The sequence below is a fragment of the Camellia sinensis genome, chromosome 8 (genome assembly GCF_055761805.1).
Source record: "Camellia sinensis isolate YWXY chromosome 8, ASM5576180v1, whole genome shotgun sequence".
NCBI lineage: Eukaryota > Viridiplantae > Streptophyta > Magnoliopsida > Ericales > Theaceae > Camellia > Camellia sinensis.
The window spans coordinates 104,672,857-104,687,698 of NC_138968.1; the positions used below are offsets into that span (position 1 = coordinate 104,672,857).

The 14,842-nt window shown below is 35.3% G+C and overlaps 1 long non-coding RNA gene across 2 annotated transcripts; it reads right to left on the reverse strand.

The window, feature by feature from the left end:
* Nucleotides 1-5,793: 5,793 nt before the first annotated feature.
* Nucleotides 5,794-10,956, reverse strand: LOC114287470 (uncharacterized). Of its 2 annotated transcripts, none has more exons than XR_014337132.1 (5): nucleotides 9,631-10,956; nucleotides 8,968-9,293; nucleotides 7,766-7,888; nucleotides 7,287-7,426; nucleotides 5,794-6,063 (listed from the first exon to the last, which is right to left on the reverse strand). It is a non-coding gene; the product is annotated as an uncharacterized LOC114287470 (long non-coding RNA). The 2 variants fall into 2 exon arrangements; XR_014337133.1 differs by having other exon boundaries at nucleotides 7,762-7,888.
* Between the last annotated feature and the right edge of the window lie 3,886 nt (nucleotides 10,957-14,842).

Genomic DNA, 14,842 nt, shown 5'->3' on the forward strand with positions numbered 1-14,842 from the left:
TATACAAAAATATGATAACAGAATGATGACAATGGTTGCCGTAAAATAGGCTTTGGCCGCAAAAAATTTAATCACCAAGTGGCGCCATATCCAACAAAACAGAACAAAAAATACGAAAGGACTGCCTTGGCATGTATCAAGAACTTCATATTACATATACAACGAACAATACCAAGAAATCATCAAAAACTGATACAGTTAATTCTTCAGAGAGAGAAAGATTACCTCGAAGTGGCCAAGACACTTTTGTCGTAAGGCCATGTGTGTTGGGCAGGCACCGCAGAGGTAGAAACGAGTAGCTGGAGTTTGATTAAAGTAAATAAGATATACCCTCCCCATTATTGTGTCAAGAAAGATCTCTAAAAAGAGCAAATCCTATATCTCTCAAATTAGCAACTAACCAGCCTTGTTAACCCACCATGCAATTCATTAAAAAAGAAATTCAGTTTCAAACATCGATAGGACGTCTGACGAATAGAGAGCGAGAGTCAACATCATTCGACCCCGAACCAGTCATGTGTAATGCGGAGCAAGGATTCCCTCATTGACTCCCTACTTGATGGGCTATTGGGTTCACTTTTGGGCCCAATTTCGATGATCCAAACCGTTCACATTTTAGAATTTGTCACGTACATCATACCTGTAAAAAATCAAATTGATCGAATATCAGAAAGTATGTGTTCAGAAAACTAACTAAAAACTATTTTTCTTAAAAATTTAATAAACAGTTTTTCGAACACATGCTTTATGATATTTGATCAATTTGATTTTTTACAGGTATGATATATTTAATAAATCTTAAAATGTGAACGGTTCGGATTATCAAAACTGAGCCTAAAAGTAGGCCCAATGGCGCAGCAAGTAAGAAATCAAGTAGGAACCTCAAGGAGAGGATCCTGATTCATGCCAAAGAGGGTTAACGTTTATTCACCCTACCTACAGAGTGAGAGTCACCATTCGCACACTAGTTATGAATATCTATGATTTTATATCGTAACTAATACCATATTAATCATAACCAGTGTCCTATTAACTTATAACTTAGTAGACAAAACAAGAACTAGTAATGAATCTAGTAGACAAAACAAGAACTATATACAGTTTTAGTAAACGAGAATTCTTAAATCTACAATAACATTCTAGAATCCGCAAAGAAGATAGAAGAAAAACTCTTTACGGTTGCAAGTTGATTCTCCAGATTCTTGAATTCACTGGTGTGCTCGACGACAAACACATCATTCTTCAATTTTAGATTTATAAGCCTTCTCATCACCAAGGCCTTGTTTCAGGCAGTCTTTGACTAGTACATTCCTTCTAACATTTTCCAGAGGACATATGCATTTGTCTCTTGGCGCAACGTGGTGGAACATACTGTGGTCTATCTACTGTCTGATACAACCGACAATCTTTTGATTCATCTTTATCCAGTCTTTATCCTTCATTTCTTCCAGTTTAACCCCTTTTTGAGCAATAGGGTCAAATAGGTCTTTAAAATATAGGATTTCTTTCATCTGAGGCTTTCAGATTGCAAAATTTGAAGGATTTAACTTTATCATCGATCTTGAGTTTGATTTGGATTCCTTTATCGTCTTCTTACTTTTTACAAAAACTCTGATTCAAAAATCTGACCATACAGATCTCTCCGGAATACTCAAAATAGTTGGAAACCACTATTGGCTCACCAAAATCGGACTTCAAAAGGCTTACATTTAGCAAAAATAAGTTCGATGGTTCAGATCTGCGGGCATACCTTAGCCGCATAGCACCGAATAACCCCTTTGTTTCTCAGTCGGGTCAACCCGATAGTTTGACCAGCCAACAATGTGCTGACGTGACAGCCACGTGGCGATGACGTGTGAGACACGTGGCAGCCGCGTGATGCTGACATGGCAGCCACATGGCCATCCCCGTTGACGTGGCATCCATGTGGCAATGACGTGGCATCCACGCAATGCTTACGTGGCGTCCATGTGGCGATGACATGGCATCCACATGTCGAGGACGTGGCGATAACGCGCAGTGCACTCTCCTTCTTCCATCGGCCGCGTGTCGTGCGTGTAAGTGAGACTGGTGTGACGGTGCGTTTGGTGTGTGGCAGATAAAGAAACTCACCCGCTATTTTTAGGAGGTGCGTGAGCGCGCGTGGAATATTTTCTGGAGCTGGGCTTTTCAGTAGCGGACTCAGCTCGACGAGATCTTCCTCCCAGTATAAAGTTCAACAAATTTGAGTTCTGATATTGTTGGCTATTTCATGATTTTGTTTTTCCTTGTGGGATGTTTACGTGGTTTGTGAAGTAGTCTGTGGTAGAACAGACATGGGAATGGGAGATTATCTAGTGTTTGATTGTTATACAAAAATATGATAACAAAATGATGACAATGGTTTCCGTAAAACAGGCTCTGGCCGCAAAAAATTTAATCACCAAGTGGCACCATATCCAACAAAACAGAACAAAAAATACGAAAGGACTGTCTTGGCATGTATCAAGAAATTCATATTACATATACAACGAACTATACCTAGAAATCATCAAAAACTGATACAGTTAATTCTGCAGAGAGAGAATGATTACCTCGAAGTGGCCAAGGCACTTTTGTTGTAAGGCCATGTGTGTTGGGCAGGCACCGTAGAGGTAGAAACGAGTAGCTGGAGTTTGATCAAAGTAAATAAGATATACCCTCCCCATTATTGTGTCAAGAAAGATCTCTAAAAAGGGAAAATCCTACATCTCTCAAGAAAACTAATTAGCAGCTAACCAGCCTCGTTAACCCACCATGCAACTCATTAAAAAAATTTAAAAAATTAGAAATTCAGTTTCAAACATCGATAGGACGTCTGACAAATAGAGAGCGAGAGTCAACATCATTCGAACCCGAACCAGTCATGTGTAATGCGGAGCAAGGATTCCCTCATTGACTCCCTACTTGATGGGCTATTGGGTTCACTTTTGGGCCCAATTTCGATGATCCAAACCATTCATATTTTAGAATTTGTCATGTACATCATACCTGTAAAAAATCAAATTGATCGAATATCAGAAAGTATGTGTTCGGAAAACTAACTAAAAACTATTTTTCTTAAAAATTTAATAAACAGTTTTCCGAACACATGCTTTCTGATATCCGATAAATATGATTTTTTACAGGAATGATATATTTAATAAATCTTAAATTGTAAACGGTTCGGATTATCAAAACTGAGCCTAAAAGTAGGCCCAATGGCCCAGCAAGTAAGAAATCAAGTAGGAACCTCAAGGAGAGGATCCTGATTCATGCCAAAGAGGGTTAACGTTTATTCACCCTACCTACAGAGCGAGAGTCACCATTCACACACTAGTTATGAATTTCTATGATTTTATATCATAACTAATACCATATTAATCATAACCAGTGTCCTATTAACTTATAGCTTAGTAGACAAAACAAGAACTAGTAATGAATCTAGTAGACAAAACAAGAACTATATACAGTTTTAGTAAACGAGAATTCTTAAATCTACAATAACATTCTTGAATCCGCAAAGAAGATAGAAGAAAAACTTTTTAAAATATTATTCATTGATCATTGAATGAATCCATTATATATACTCGTAGGCTTATTTATAATAAAATAAACCTAATATTTGTAGAAAAAGTAATTTTAAAATAAATTAAGAAACTTAAATTTACACAAATTAAGAAACCTAAGAGAATAGAAAACTAATATTCTAAACTATTTAAAATCCTTGTCAAAATCTAATTTCCAAATAATAAAATTCAGAAATATAAAAATTATAAAATTATAAAATTTTGTTCTACATCATCTCCTCTCTTCTTCTTCTCCTTCTGCTTCGACATCGGAGTTACTAGCCGTAAATGGGTCTGAATCTAAGTGAAATAGTGAGCTACTACTCCATGAATCCATTGTTGCTGTCATTCCTTAACATCAAATTTACAAAGAACCAAAAGCAATAACAAGAAGATCAACATGTTTTTAAACCAAAACTAAAACCAAAACCAAGAAAAGATTTTAAAGAAAACAAGAAAAATCCAGAAAAAAAACTACAATAATTTTCTTTTGGGGGAGATTTTGTTCAAATACAAAATGATCAAAAGAGGTTTGTAAATAAATTAGTCCCTTTAGCCCAGATCTAAGAAAACCAACCTTGAAGGATACAAAAATTACCCTCCTAGGTGATTTGATAAAATTGAAATTTATATAAAAAATAGAAATCAGTGAATGAAAAACACTAGATCTCTGTTCTGAAAACACCTGAAATCACTAAAAATACAAAAAAATACAAAAAATAAAAAAACTTAATTTTTAAAAAATTAAACTAAAAAATTTAAAACCAAACAATGTGATTTTTTTATTTTTTATTTTTCCCTTTTCTAAAAGCAGCGAAATTTTTTTTTCCCTTTTCTACAAACTAATATACGACTGCTTAAAACTAAGAAGCAGATAGGTAACGCTAAAGCTCCAAAAACTTTTGGACAGTAAGCACAGGAAGATAACTAGTATTTAATGTTTCTTAATCAGGTTACATTTCAGAAATGGTATATACGTATTAGTTTTGTTATTTGACCTGATTTTATTATTAAAGATGCAGTAGCCCTTGTTGATAGTGGTGCTGACATGAATTGTATACGTGAATGATTAATTCCCACCATATACTTTCAAAAAACTACTCAATCACTTACTAGTGCTAGTGGTAATTCTATGCACATCAAGTATAAGATACCTAAAGCTCTTATCTGTAATCAGGGCATTTGCTTATTTACATCTTTTGTTCTTATCAGAAATATGTCCCCAACAATCATTTTGGGAACGCCATTTTTATGTCTTTTAATGCCTATCACTAAAATTGATCCAATAGGCATTCACACGACTATCAGTAATCAACCACTTATTTTTGAATTTATAACATAACCCTACTCAAAAGAGCTAGATCAAATTCGTAATTTAGTTACTTTTAAATAAAAACAAATTAATTTTCTTCAAACATAAATTCATTTTCTTACAGATGAACAATGGATGTTTGATCCATGGGAAATCAAGCGTATCTTACCACGCAACAATTTCCTCCTCATTTTGACCAGTACAAATATGTTTATGAATAGATACTTATTGAAACTGTTGCTGCGGAGATCAAGCATACTTTGCATGATCCCTCCAAAACCGCTAGTCCAATCCACTATAGTAAAATTACTATCATAAACATTATGCCCATTGCCACATGGGGTATTCATCCGCATACTACTCGTCACCTTGACATTCGTAACAGGGAAACCCGATATAGTTATTTGGACTATATCGATGCTTTTACTCAAACATTTTAAAATCTCCTTGTCCTATGGTTAATATATATGGTTCTTTGCCTGGTGTTCAAAAAATAAAAAAATAAAAAAAATACCTGTTATAAACAATTATTAAGAACTAATAATTTATGTTTATTAAAATAATAAATAAACTAAGCTTGGAAACAAAATTAAAAATAAGAAACAATGCATTGCATACCAAAGCATAAAACTAATCCATGTTCAAACTTTAAATATATCAATTGAAATCAAAATGGTCAAGAAAAAGTCGTATTACTTTAACTTCAAAAGTTGCTCTCATCAGTGTGAGATGAATAACATTTAAAAGAATTGCAGCAACAATAAAAAAATGAAAAAAAAAAAATCGAACCAATATTCAAGAGTAGTTGCCAATTCTAACTAATAACTAATATACAACTTTTCAGCAGCTTCCAAGTCTTCCATTGAGCACTAATATCAATTGAAGGAACAAGAATTGTAGCAAGAAGAAAAAAAATAAAAAAATAAACCAACTATTTCAAGCATTAAGAACAATAAGAGAGTAAAAACCGAACCAATATAAATAAGATTGAGATAAGAGAGTGAAGCATTAAGGAACTGTTGCTTTGAATGTCAAGACCGTGATAAGATCGAGATGCAAGATACTCTGTCCCAAATTTAGTTGTTCCCTTGATTATCGATTTAGGGTCATTATTGCTCACCTGAAGAGCCTTCTCTATTGCTTTCACTAAGGCAAGAGTTCCATCTTCATTTTCCTCACTGGTCTCTGATAACCCACACATTCAAATATTCAAAATATTAGAAACATTAATTACATTTACCATGTTCCTGTCCTATGTAGAAAAAAACACCAAAAAGGTAAATTTGGGTTATGTATGATTTTATCCATCTTACCTACAGAAAAACAGGAAATAAATTAATAAATAAGAGAGGGAGTTTTCCATCAAGTAAATTAATGGACATGGAAAACAAGTAGAAAAAATAAATAATCACTTGGTAAAGATTTTCCCTCTGCCTTTCGGAGAGTATTTTCTAATCTAAAAAGTAAAATGGCCATATCAATAAGGCAGGGACAATCAATATAAATAATAACAACATTTATCACCGGATAATCCTTATTGAACTGGGAGAGGGATATATTAAAGGAAACAAACAGCTAAATAATTTGAGGTATGAAGTGGGTTTCTGTGCAGGTTTTTTCTTCACAACCCGGAAGAACAAAATTGCCATATTGGCAAAAATAGGTCTCTTGTTGGAAAATCATAAAAATACAATATAACCTTAACGACCAAAATCAATTGCCATTGCATATTCTCAAGGTTACGGTAAAAGATGCATCAATCTCCTCTTGTTAGAAAACCTGACCTTTAAGTTTAAAATTGTAGTTAACAAAAGTAAAATAAACGGTTCATTATAATCCATTCTAGAATACAAAGCCCATATGTTCATAGAACCCTTTTTTTTATTTGAAAGCATCTTTGCAAATAAAAATTGAGCAAAAAATTTGAAACGATATATTCATACTCAAAGTAAATTCTCATTCTTAGACCTACTATGGTACCAAAAAAATGACCTATCCTCTACAAATACTCTTGAAAATAAGAAGGAAAGAAAAGAAATCTAAAAGAGGAGAATCAATATTCAAAAATAAAATGAAAAATAGAATAATTCCAAGAGGGAGGAGACATTCTAGTCCGCTACTTATTTAGCTTAGCTAATTCAGATGCATCTGATGGCAACTTAAACTATTTTGCATGAGATAATTTCAAACTATGTCATATTTTGGTACAATTTAGAATAAATTTACTCTTTTATTCAAAAACATTATAAACTAAATAATAAGAAGTTTTACCAATCTTTTAATTGTTTCTCGCTCTCTTGCCAAGTCTGAATAGATCATGAGTGACTCTCCCATTGCTTCTCTTAATTAGTTCCAAAAAAACTCATTACTACTTCATACAATGATGTCGAAAGAGCAAACAAAGTTACCTTCCAGTTCAAAATCTTCTACGCATCCACCTTGAAGGAATGAAAATCATGCTTCTTCCAACTGGTCTCTTAATTCCATTGGAAATGAAATCATCAAATTATGAAATTCCATCACATAAACTCCTGTCCATTGACTTCCTCTGAGAAATAAAATCATAAACAAAGAAAAAATAATATGTTAAGCAAGGATACTGATGAAATACAGTAATTGTAGAGAATCAAAATGCTTTAGGCATGAATTTTGGACAAACAGTCCCTTCCCACACAATTAATTTATTGTTTTGAAGCTCTAATCTAATCGCCAAGTTTTACACCACTTCCTTATTTCCATTCATCAGTACAAAACACGGAAACAACTTCTCTACATGTGGAAGGTTGCGTACATCTAACCCTTCACTAAGTATTACAACTAAAATGTTATTCCACAAATTGAGATAATATTTAATACTAAGGGGAAGAAAAATAGTATAATGACCTACAATTTAGAAAACACAACAATTAATTCGAGCAGATTTCTTAGCAAAAAGGTCCAGGCTTTTCACAGTGGTGATGCATTTTTGCCTTTTCCGAACCACCTTTTCTATGAATACTTCTTGTTTATCCTACAAAATGAAATCAAAACAAAATAAGTTACAATTGGACATAAACAAAAGTCCTAGCACCTCTTAATAATCAATCACACCCAGATTCTTATTCTAGGCATACAGTGTCAAAAACAATAAATGTAAAAACCATAGAGAGGAGACCTTGAAGCAGATGTTGTAAGGAACATGTCAAAACCTTGGGTTAACAATTAAACGTGTGGTAGGGAGAAAAAATGCAATTAGAGGCAGGCCTACGAGGATGGGCAAGACCAGGAAAGGAGGCCCAGATGGCAAAGTAAGAGGAGGCCGGGCCAAAAAGGACTGGTGCTTGGGAATGGTGTGCCAACTAAACTCGTCACAATAAGAAGAACAAGACCCCTGACCAAAGGACATCAGGTATGAGATGGGATGAAGTTGGAGTTACCAATAAATCCAGTCATCTTGCTGATCATATTTGATTGACAAGGCAGTGAGCAGCACCATGCAGAGGCCTGCCAACGCTGGAATAGCCGCTGAACTATTTACAAAAAACTATTCCATAAGAAAATCAGCCTCAAATGATATCACCAGACTGTATAAAAGGGGAAAGAGACATGACAGGTACATGGCAATAATTAAAAACATGTACGTTCTATTTGCAACAAATACATTAATTGGACTGAATTATACAAGTTACTATATAAACTCATGCAAAACTGTAAAGATAAGCGCAATGAAGATCATAACATCACTTTTTAAGTATATTGGAGTTTATATCCACCAGTATACACGTGTCCCTTACATGCTTCTTTTCTTCTGGCCACCTGTCTGGCACATTTCTAGGAGTTTTAGTATGGTGTCTGCTAACACATAGGATGCAAAAATGGCTCCTTATGAAGCTTACTATTTCATGGATGCCTAATCAACAGTCACTATAGCTGTGTAATGGTGTTTGGGTATTTTTCGAAAGATTGAGAACATGTTTGAGAGGTAGAGCATAATATCTGGAGGTGATGAACAAGAATCTAGTTTTACCTACAAAAATAATATGTTAAGATGGAGTTAAGAACCATTAACTAATAATTAGACTAATAAATAGGGGAATTTTCTAGCAATACCTGCTGAAAGCTATCATGGCTTCAAAAGGGGTAATAACAGGAGATAAGAACTCTTTGCTATCCAAAAGAGCAGTTTGTGCACAAGAAACATAAATGAAGACGCCACACTGCAGAGAGAAGAAAGTTTGTTATAAAATTTTGTATTATAATCTCTAGCGAAAATAGAAAATCATCTGCTTGCATACATCAAAGTTTACCTCCAGAAAGTTGGCAAGTTTAGCAGGCTTCGGTTTTCCCATAACAAGAGAACATTAGAGACTAACTTACCCGACCCAACTGGGGGAAAACCAAAGTGTTCAAAGTGGCTCCAAGAGCAAAAGATGAAACTGCAGCAATGGAAATGAATTGAGGCAAGCTACGATAAATTATCCCAAAGGCTGCATCTCCGGTGGAAACCCATCTCTTTGCTTATATGAGGAACTATAGCAGTAAAATTTGTCAGAAGAAAGAGGCTAACAAATATTTTGATACATGGACTTTTTTAATACAAAAGAACAAATTTGATTGCTAAATAATCAAATATTATATGATATCATTCACAATAAACCCATTTTTTTAATGCATGAATCTTGTGATAGTTTGCGAAAGGTAGAGGAAGATCTAATAAATGTTTAAAATTGATGAAGTAGATGCTTAAAGATAATAAAATTAGCAAAAATGTACCACAATAGAGTGAACTGCAGCAGCGAAGCTTTACTTCTTTATTTGCAGGAATCTTAGCCCCCTTTTCCATGCAGGTACCTCCATGCTGCGTTCGGCAGTAGGGAATCCTTAGAAAAAGTGAATAGTTCAGGATCAATGCTACACACAAACATACACTTGTGCAGAAACGGTGAAATAAAAAAAGAGGAAGTGCAAAAAATTGAATGTTCCCCATTATAATTGTTTTATAGAATACTAGTAGTTTGAACGTTGATCATATATTAATGGAATGCCAATGTGTGACCTTTAACAAAAATAAGAGAATTGAGGTCATGGATCAAGACTTTCATATGACAGTAGAGTGTATTTTCAGTTCCAAGTTTTGTTATCCTTTTAATGACTTAAAAAGTCAATCAATCGAGGAATCAATCTTCAAAAAGAACCAGAAGCAAATTAGTCATTTGCAGTCCAAATATCCTTCAAAACCAGACTACACACATACAACAAGCCTTGGTGATAACCTGTTAGGTTAACCAAACCACTGAAAATTTGATCAAGATTTGTTTGCAGAGAGAAATGAAGCAAAGTGACAGATCTAAAAGAAAAATGATGAAAAAGATAACTCTTATTTCTTATTATAAACAGTGAGTTCTAATTAGAAACAGTTAATTGGTTATAAAATTTTTATGTTACCAAAATTAACTATTAAAATATAAAAGAAAAACAAATCTCAGTCACACTTTTTTAGTACATGCTTTGCTTTAAAAATTCAATCAAATTCAACATAATAATTAAAGAACACTATTTTTTTTCCCCAACCGGATGAGAAACAGCAATTTTATGTTTTATTTTATCACCTGTCATACACCAGAGATGGATATACACTTTTAGTAGTTTTCCTAATTTATTAGTAGTTTTCCTTCACATTATTTTCCCAAGAAAATAGAGAAGAATTTTCGTCTCTCTTTCTTACTCTCTTCCTTGTACTGAGCTTCTTCAAGAGTCCAACTCACCAACAACAATGGAAGCTAAAGACATCAAAATGGGAAAGGGATATAGGTTGTTAATTCAAATGTATTTCAAAATCATCAATATGTTCACAAGTAACTCAGGATTAAGCTGGAAATCAGGATTTCAAGTTTGAATAACTCAAATTACAAAACTGATTCAATACTATTGACTACCAACTATAACTAGATTAGTGGATCATTGAACATTAGCAAATTCATGATAAACCAAGTCAACTAGCAGCATCAAGAACATCAAAACATTTCACACAAACAAAACATCAATCACTGAAACAGAGATTATGATGTGGTATTTTCACTGTGTAGAATACATATATATATATATATATATGCAAATATACAATTACTTGGCAACAATCAAATCAACAAAACAGAAGAGGGTTATAGTATATATAGCGATCCCGGGTTTACCCTTGTTGTACAGTGATCCGGACATGTGTCCGTGGTTGAGGGTAGTTGTTTATTATCTTGTTTGCATCCTTTGTACTCCGTATTTGAGTTATGGGATGTGTTGGGCAGGTTTGTTACAGGTTGGTTGAGTTTAGAAACCAAAACTAGTTGCCCAGATTTTGACCTGTCCGCTCGAGCGGGGGTGTTGGCGCTCGAGCGGGGATTGCACCCATCCAGTATTTTCTGTGCAGTGTTGGACGCTCGAGCGTGGTATTGGCCGCTCGAGCGGGGTTGCGTGAGTGCCGCTCGAGCGGGGAGTTGGGAGCTCGAGCGGAGACCTGGTTCTGCAGAAGTTCTGGGAGTCTGTATTCGCCGCTCGAGTGGGATTGTTGGTGCTCGAGCGGGAGTCTGTGAGTTACGCTCGAGCGGAGTGTTTTACGCTCGAGCGGGCCGACTGGGTTTTAGTTCCGTGTTTTGACTTTTCAAGTCACTTTTTCACTTCCTCTTCTCTCTCCTGCTTCTCCAAAAACACCATTGTTGAGCCTCTCACTCTAGAACTCTACCTTCTCTCTAGGTTTTGATCTAGTAGGAGTGGTTTGCTCACCTTTGGCCTTTACAAAAAGGTTGTTGATCGTCGAGGGCTATATTTTAATCTGAAAATTTCGAGTTTTGGAGCACGTTGGGTTTTGTCATCTTCTCCTTTGAGGCTCCGAATTTGAGGTAGGGATATCCTACTCCTCTCTATGGATTTTGTCTTTAAATTTTAGTATTTTGAGATGTTGGGGTTGGTTTGGTAATTTGGTGAAAGTTTGGGGCTTTTGTGTAATTTTACAAAAGTTGGGGTTTTATTTGTAATAAACCTAAATGCATGTTTGGCATAGAGAAATGGAATAAATGTTGAATCATTGATGAAAATGGGACCTAAGGGTTGAAATGTTAATTATGGATAATGACCTAATTACATTGTTTGATTAATTGGGATAATTAATTGTGAGAAATGAGGAAATGAAATGTTGATTGAATATCCATTGTGCATTTATTTTTTGTTTAGAAATAACTGCTTTGGGCTATCGGTGGAGGATAGTCGTGATTGTTGTAGACAATGCATGATGATTAGGCAAACGGAAACTAATCAATGGAATGTGTCATGGAACTTGACGGTTGATAGAATACATTAACTGAATGTATTGAGTGATTGTATATAGAACCAATGTGTTTGTATACGTTATGTGTAGAGGAGGAGATGGGGGATGTACTCCGCGGTTTAGGGGAAGATAGGGGATGCACCTCTAAACCGGATAGTGTTGGGAGAAGATAGGGGATGAACTCCGTAGATACAGCTCATATGCTTGTCTAGTAAAGTGAAGATAGAGCTCATATGCTTATCTTTGTGAAGTGTGGATATAGCTTATATGCTTATCTGTGGATATTGTTGATATACATATCTGTTGTGGAATGTGGATATAGCTTATTTGCTTATCTGTGAATGTGGATATTGTTGTTATACATATCTGTTGAGAATGTGGCTAGTGCTTATATGCCTATCCGTTGAAAAAGGGAAAATGAAAAGTAACTTGGACTCATTAGTCGCATGACATAAATATGTGATTTATGTGAATGTATCAGTGTTGGCCATCTATCAATTGCTAATCATTTAGTCATTGTTCATGGTTGGTTTAGTATATTTCTACTGGGCTGTGGCTCACCCTATATGGGAATATCATTTTCAGGTACAGGTAGCATGCCACCTCCAAGGACATAGCTTGGGAGGCTAGAGGCGGACATACTTTTGTCGTTATCTTTTTGATGTATTACATGTAATTTCAAGCCAAGGGCTTTATGTGTAAACGAGTTAGAACTCTTTTGTTGTAACCAAGTGTTAACTTGGAAAGCTGTAAACCTGTAAGGCATTTTGCTTTTGTTGTTAACATGTAATACTTTTGTATGAAACTCTGATGTATAAAAGAATGTGGTTATTTTAATATGTCAATGCATGTCTTATTTGATGGGTTTAATGTTATTATTTTGAGGGCGTTACAGTATATACATATATATATACGATAATCATATATATATATATATAGAGAGAGAAAGGGGTAGATCCAAACCTTTCTCAATGTCTTGATCTCGGCATATGCAATGCCTTGATCTGCACAAACGAAAATCAACAACCAAATTAGCAGAGAGACCTTCGAAATCGAGAGACAGAGAGAGCTTCGAAATCAAAATCGAAATCGCCGAGAAGTCATTCTAAGATGAATCGCCGAGATTGTAGATGGCAGTGCTCAAAATCGAACTTTGAAATCGCAATCTTTGTGAGAAACTACGAGATTGAAGCCATACAGAGGCAAATAGGTTGGCTCTGAGAAATTTTGAAATCGCAATCACTCTAAAGAAGAATCGAGAGAGAGAAAGAGAGTGAGGGATTTGAGTGAGTGATAGATTCGAACTAGACGGCGGTGGGTTTTGAAAATAAAGGTTTGGAGGGACAGAATACGGTTTGTAGGGAGACAGGATTCGGAGGCATTTCAAAGCGTCTTCCATTCCTAAAACGGGGTCGTTTTGATTCATATCAAATGCGACGTTTAAAAAACGCCGTTAATTGTTAGAAAAAGTGACGTACAATAAAATGCCATTAATTAAACGCCGTTAAATCTCAAATTTCTTATAGTGATGATAATATTTTTATACTCAATTATATTAATAAAAACTATTTAGCTAATATATATATTGATGTTAGTAAAAAATGATCCATGTAATAGTGATATTATTTAATTTATTATTATTGTTTTGATATGTTGATGAAAATCAGTATTGTATTTTATTTATTAAAAATTACATATTCTTTATCCCCAAAAATTAAAATCATCAATCCAACACCACCACATATTTTTTATCCCCTAAAATTAAAATCATGAATCCATCCATCCATCCACCACCACCACCACCACCACCACCACCACCACTTTCTTGTTCTCCACGTAGCCTTTTCCTATTTTCCCCGTCCATAGTCTCCACATCAACGACGCTAACCTAACCATAGTCTCCACATCAGCTGCGCTAACCTTTTCCTATTCCATAGTCCCTAGTCTCCAGATCACCACACTCCAATCACCATCGCGAGTGATCCATTGAATTTGTACATGACGCTAGTAAACCAACTCTCTTTAAAAAATTTAAAAAGGTACTATCTCATTTAAATTATATCATTTTATTTAAGTCACATCATCTCTGTACCACATCACTTGAAACCTAACTCATATTTCATAAAAAAATCAAAAAATACACTTATTTAGAACATCTCAAACAACTCCTTAGCGATGGTGTGAAAGGTCTGCAGGGGAAAAAGGTATAGCGATCCCGGGTTTACCCTTGTTGAACAGTGATCCGGACATGTGTCCGTGGATGTTGGTAGTTGTTTATTATCTTGTTTGCATCCTCTTAACTGGTATATTAAGTTATAGGATGTGTTGGGCAGGTTTGTTACAGGTTGGTTGTGTTTGAGAGCCTAGTGTTGCTGCCCAGATTTTTGGACCTTCGCTCGAGCGAGGAGTTTGTCGCTTGAGCGAGAGTTGAGTTGTGTCTGGTGGGTTGAGCCAGAGTGGCTTCGCTCGAGCGAGCGATGGCGTCTGGTTCTGGACCTGAGAGTTGTGTTTCTTGGCTCGAGCGAGCTTTTCTTGGCTCGAGCGGTCTGGTTTGTTCTTCGCTCGAGCGAGAGGTCTGTCGCTCGAGCGTGCTTCTGGTTGTAGACCTGAGGGTTTGAGTTGTTGGCTCGAGCGAGCATTCTTTCGCTCGAGCGCACTTTTGAGTTTTTG